This window comes from Podarcis muralis, chromosome W (genome assembly GCF_964188315.1).
Source record: "Podarcis muralis chromosome W, rPodMur119.hap1.1, whole genome shotgun sequence".
In the NCBI taxonomy this organism is placed as follows: domain Eukaryota; kingdom Metazoa; phylum Chordata; class Lepidosauria; order Squamata; family Lacertidae; genus Podarcis; species Podarcis muralis.
In genome coordinates this window covers 25,461,755-25,467,334 of record NC_135674.1, presented here as the reverse complement: position 1 = coordinate 25,467,334, position 5,580 = coordinate 25,461,755, and the positions used below count along the sequence as shown (strand labels likewise).

At 51.3% G+C, this 5,580-nt stretch overlaps 1 pseudogene; it reads left to right on the top strand.

The window, feature by feature from the left end:
- Positions 1–3,931: 3,931 nt before the first annotated feature.
- Positions 3,932–5,257, top strand: LOC144326334 (inositol polyphosphate 5-phosphatase OCRL pseudogene; annotated as a pseudogene).
- The last annotated feature ends 323 nt before the right edge of the window (positions 5,258–5,580 follow it).

Here is a 5,580-nt window from a genome sequence, read left to right as displayed (position 1 = left end):
TTATATATGTGGTGGCCTGGGAATCGGATTCAGAGGCTGAACCTGAGGAATCCCAGCCTGCACAGGAGTCCCCGCCTCCAGGGCCGGCTGAGCCGGGGCAGGGGCTTGAACCTGAAGGGCCCTCACCTGTGCCAGATCCTCGGGAGCAGACACCAGCTTAATCCGCTCTGGCTCCGGAGGTGATCGAGGACCCATTGCCTGCAGGTGCTCCTCTCCCAACCCTGTCAGGGGAAGGCGAGGTTGCCTCTGGGTCCAGTAATCCTCCAGCCTCTCCTGAGCTGCAGAGGCTCAGGGCAGAGAGGCTGTGGGAACTAAGTTCTCGCAGGAGGAGTGCTCGCCTCCAGGCCAGGAGAGGTGAGTCACCTGTGGACCGGGGCCTCCCTGTGCCTCAGAGAAGATAAAGGCCAGCCCACCCAGTCCCAGGTTGCGGGAGCAACATCGTTGGTTACCTGTTCCTGCCGGCACCCTGTCCTGCTTTCTGCCAGAGTTCCTGACCACGCCCGACTCCATGCCTTGGACCCCGCTTCAGCCTCGGACCGGACACGGACCACACCGCACGGTAACCCCCCCCCCCCCCCGAACCAGCACAATATACTTTTTGATTTAGGGCTCCCCTAACTTTTCCAGTCAGCTTTGCTAAGTGAAAATACTCTACCATGAGTGTTTGCCAGGCTATTATTGTTGGTATTGTTTCACATTTCCAACTTCTGGTGCTCGTGTATTCTTGCAGCCGTAATTGAGTACATAAACAGTGGTCTTGTGTTTTGCTTTATTTCTGTTGGTAATATTCCTAGAAGGAAAATCTCTGGTCTTTTTTTGATGTTAAGTGAAATATACTCAGAGTCAAGTGTGGATTTCATGCACATTATTCAGTTCATAGTAGCGAGGAATGAAAGTTCCTCCCAAATATCTGCTTTTTATATATTATTTACACAATGGGCCGCACATGATTGGCTAATTCCGGGATTCTCCTGTAGGCCAATCAGGTTGCGGATTCACTTCCACCTGGAGCTGGATTGGGTGGCTCCTGCGGACCAACCATACTGCTGCATTGTTCTAGGACCAATCAGACTGCTGCATTCTGAATCCTATTCAACTCAGTACATAACATTAAGTTTAAATAGTTTTTTTTAAAATCCGTCATATATGTTGCAAGCCTTTTGAACTGGTGCATGCAGATTTGTGTGGCCCTATGCCAATAGCCAGGGACGTGGGTGGCGCTGTGGGTTAAACCACTGAGCCTAGAACTTGCCGATCAGAAGGTCAGTGGTTCGAATCCCCACGACGGGGTGAGCTCCCGTTGCTCGGTCCCGGCTCCTGCCAACCTAGCAGTTCGAAAGGACGTCAAAATGCAAGTAGATAAATAGGTACCGCTCCAGCGGGAAGGTAAACGGTGTTTCCGTGCGCTTCTCTGGTTCACCAGAAGTGGCTTAGTCATGCTGGCCACATGACCCGGAAGCTGTACGCCGGCTCCCTCGGCCAATAAAGCGAGATGAGTCCCGCAACCCCAGAGACGGCCACGACTGGACCTAATGGTCAGGGGTCCCTTTACCTTTACCTTTTATGCCAATAGCCAGTCTGGGCTGGGCCAAATATGCGCTTTTGATTGTGGATGACCATTCGAGGAATGGGTGGGTCTTCCCAATCAAACACAAGAGTGAGGCTGTGCCACTAATAAGAGATTGGATTGCAGCGGTTGAACTGCAATACTCTACACAAGTGCGCAGCTTTCAGACTGACCGCGGTGGAGAATTCACCGGGTCTGCACTGCAGAGTTTATTCCGCCAGAAGGGAATACGTCACAGGTTGACGGTTCCACACAGTCCTCAACAGAATGGCGTTGCAGAACGCAGGAACAGAACGCTTCAGGAGATGTCCACAGCTTTGCTGTCTGATGCCGAGCTTCCCCAGCGTTTTTGGGCCGAAGTCTGGCGGACTTCTGCGTTCACGTTGAACCATTCGTTCAGTTCTGTTGTAGGGGACACACCCTATTTTCTGCTGTACGGCAAGAAGCCCAAGGTGCATTTCTTCCGTGTATTTGGCTGCGGGGCTTGGTTCCTCTCTCTCACGTTAATGCAGCTGAGCTGCAGAGCACTGTCGGGATGCTTCTCCAATGCCCTAATCAGCGAAATCTTTTGAGATCTCTCTCTCACACACACACGTTAAAGTAGCTGAGCTGCAGAGTGTTGCTTGGAAGATTCCCCAATGTCCTAATCAGTGTGAATTTTTGATAGAGATCTCTCTCCCATGTTAAAGAAGCTTAGCTGCAGAGCACTGTCCCGAAGCTTCCCCAATGCCCTAATCAGCCTGATCTTCTGAGAGCAACAACTTCTCTCTCTCTCTCTCAAGTGAAAGCTGCTGAGCTGCAGAGCGCTGCCGCGAAGCTTTCCCAATACCCTAATCAGTGTGAAATTTGGGGATCTCTCTCTCTCTCTCTCTCTCTCTGTGTGTGTGTGTGTGTGTGTGTGTGTGTGTGTGACACACACACATTAAAGCAGACGATCCACAGAGCACTGCTGATACGCTTCCCCAATGACCTAATCAGTGTTATCTTTTGAGAGATCTCTCTCTCTCTCTCTCTCTCTCTCTCACACACACACACACACACACACACACACACACACACACACACACGTTAAAGCAGGTAATCTACAGAGCGCTGCCAGGACGCTTCCCCAATGCCCTAATCAGCGTGATCTTTTGAGATCTTTCTCTCTCTCTCGTTAAAGCAGCTGAGCTGCAGAGTGCTGCCGGGATGCTTCCCCAATGCCCTAATCAGCACAACCTTTTGAGATCTCTCTCTCTTTCTCATTCAAGCAGCTGAGCTGCAGAGTGCTGCTGGGACACTTTCCCAATTCCCCAATCAGTGCAATCTTTTGAGATCTATCTCTCTTTCTTTAAAGCAGCTGAGCTGCAGAGCGCTGAGATCTCTCTCACTCTTGGCTGGAGTGGACCTCATTTTTATATACCTGGTGGCTTAGGTTCCTAGGCCACCCTATCCTTAAAGCTCTGGGACACATCACAGTAAAATCAATCAAAATGAAATGCCCACAGTAAAGTCCAGTCATGCATCCAAACAGCTTAACAGCTTTAACCTCCATTTGAAAACATCAGCCTGGCTAGATAGAGCAGAGGTGGAGAATCTTGACAGGCCTGCAGGCCCCACATCTAGCATCATACGTGGTGTCAGGTGTGGAGACAGGTAAAGACATGGCTGCAAAGGAGCTTCAAGGGTGCGTTCAATTGTTCTTAGGCAAGCAGGGTTTGTTGGCCGCACTTTTGAAGTTGACCACTAGTATTTGCTGTTTGGATTGAAACCATGCCTGCAGATGGACATTTCCTCTGCAGATCAGCTTTGCAGGCAGCTTCGTCAAGAGGGGGAGGTGTGGGATAATTACAGTGGGATGGCTCAGTTGGTAGAGCGTGACACTCTTAATCTCAGGGCTGTGGGTTCAAGATCCACCTTGCGCCAAAAGGGGGAACTTGCAAGGTGGGCCCAGATGTATAAGGACAAAACTTCTTGCTTTGGACCAGCCTGGGAAGGAGGCAGGGTGCAGGTAACAGGATAGAACACTTTCCTTGACAGGCTGTCAATAGTTGGCAGTAACTGTTAGGTTTCTGTTATGTCACTGTGCAGTTCTTGGAGTCACAAGACTCTATTGACATTCCAGACTGTTGGAAGTCTCACGGGAGACGGGAGACGGATGTTGATGTTACTGGTTTCCAGTTTCTTTGTGTCCAGTTGTTTTCTGTCTGTCACAGAGAGCAGATGCATATTCTTTTCTGTCTTACGTAGTTAGAAATAAAGTAGCAATGTAGCACATATTTCTGGCTCCTTCTGCTGCTGTCTGAGTACTCTGTGCAATGGAGAGTGTGCCTGAAGTCTCATTCAAAGGCTTAGGTCGTTAATCTCTGTCGGAGGAGAGCCTGTATGGCTTCCAAAGATACGGCCGGAGGAGTAGCCATTACAGCTTGGTCGTATGGAAGCTCCAACAGTAACCACTCGGTGGCCGAAGCTCTGCTCATCTTCCTGGAGGCACTGCCAGAACAGGTCATTTGCTATGAACTGTATCAGCGCTGCCTTGAGTGCTCACATGACAGCCACCTCTGTCGCCAGGTCAGCCCCAGAGCCCCATCTCTTCCTGGCTGGTCTGCGGTGTGTACAGAAGCATAGAATCAGAAGGGATTTCCAAAGTCATCTAGTCCAAATGTTGCCGCGAGTAACAGGAAATCCACTAAAACATCCCTGAAAGCCAGTAAACCGGCACACTGGCAGGAGGGTTAGTCTGGTCTGGGAAGCCTTCTTAACTGCAGAGGTTGCTGATGTCTCCTTTGATAACCATCCCTCTCGGTTGTGGAGGGGGGTGGGGTGCGCACATGTTGCCTTTTTGCTTTCTGGCAAGGAGTTGTAACAATAGCCCACCTGTTTCAGTGAACCTCGCTTGAATTTCCAACACAGGAAGCGGCCATATACTGAATCAGACCCCTGGGCCATTTAGCTCAGTATTGCCGAAATTGACAAGCAGTGGCTCTCCAGGATTTCAGACAAGGGATGTTCCCTACCCTCCTGGGAGATGCTGGGGGTGGAACCTGAGACTTTCTGCATGAAAAGCAGGTGGTTTACTGCAGAGCTATGGTCCTTCCCCCAAGATATCTCAGTTGGTAGAGCATAAGACTCTTCATCTCAGTGTCCTGAGTTCGAGCCCCACCTTAGGCATTGCAGGGGGTTCGATTAGTTAACCCTCGTGGTCCCTTCCGACTCTACAGTTGTATTATTCCCCAAAGTTCCCAGCAGAGTTCTAGTCCGGTTACCATTTTAGAAATTATTATTTTTTATGCCAGGTCTAAACCTGCAAACATAAAAAGTACACCGTGCTAGTGATCCATGCCCCTCCTCTAGCAAAGCTCTGCACTGAAACTCCAAACCGCCCCTCCCTGTCTTGCAGGTGATCTGCCAGTTGCCGCGGTCGCACCAGAACGTGTTCCGCTTCATGATGGCTTTCCTGCGGGAGCTGCTGAAATACTCTGAGAGCAACAACGTCAGTGGCAACATGCTAGGTAAGGCCTGCCTGTCCTGGCTGGGAGCTGGCCTTCCTCCTGCTCCCGCCTCCTCTCATGCAAATGTTTTCGCTTCCCTGCAGCCACCCTCTTTGCCAGCCTCCTGCTACGGCCTCTGCCCAACGTTCTGCCGAGTGCCATCGGCTTCCTCCTGGGCTTCCTGCTGGGGGCGGATGACTACGAAAGGTGCCAAGCGTGACTGGAGACGAAGTTGGGAGGGAAGAGGCAAGGCCCAGCCTCTGTTCTCTGGTGCCTGCCCTTCCCCTTGTGCCATCTTGCCATGTGCCAGCTCCCTTCCCTGTGATTCGCCCTTTCCACCTTTTCCTCTTGACTCCTGACACGGTTGCACACTTGGCTTTCCACATGGTTCCAGAGCATTGGCAGCAGGTTCAGGGTGCTTGGGGAGGGACCCTGTTGGAGGACAGTCATTCCCCTGCCCATCCTATTACCACTGCTGCTCTCAGTCCCTGCGCAGTATTCCCTGCTGCTCTCAGTCACTGCGCAGTAGTCCACGCTCTCCCC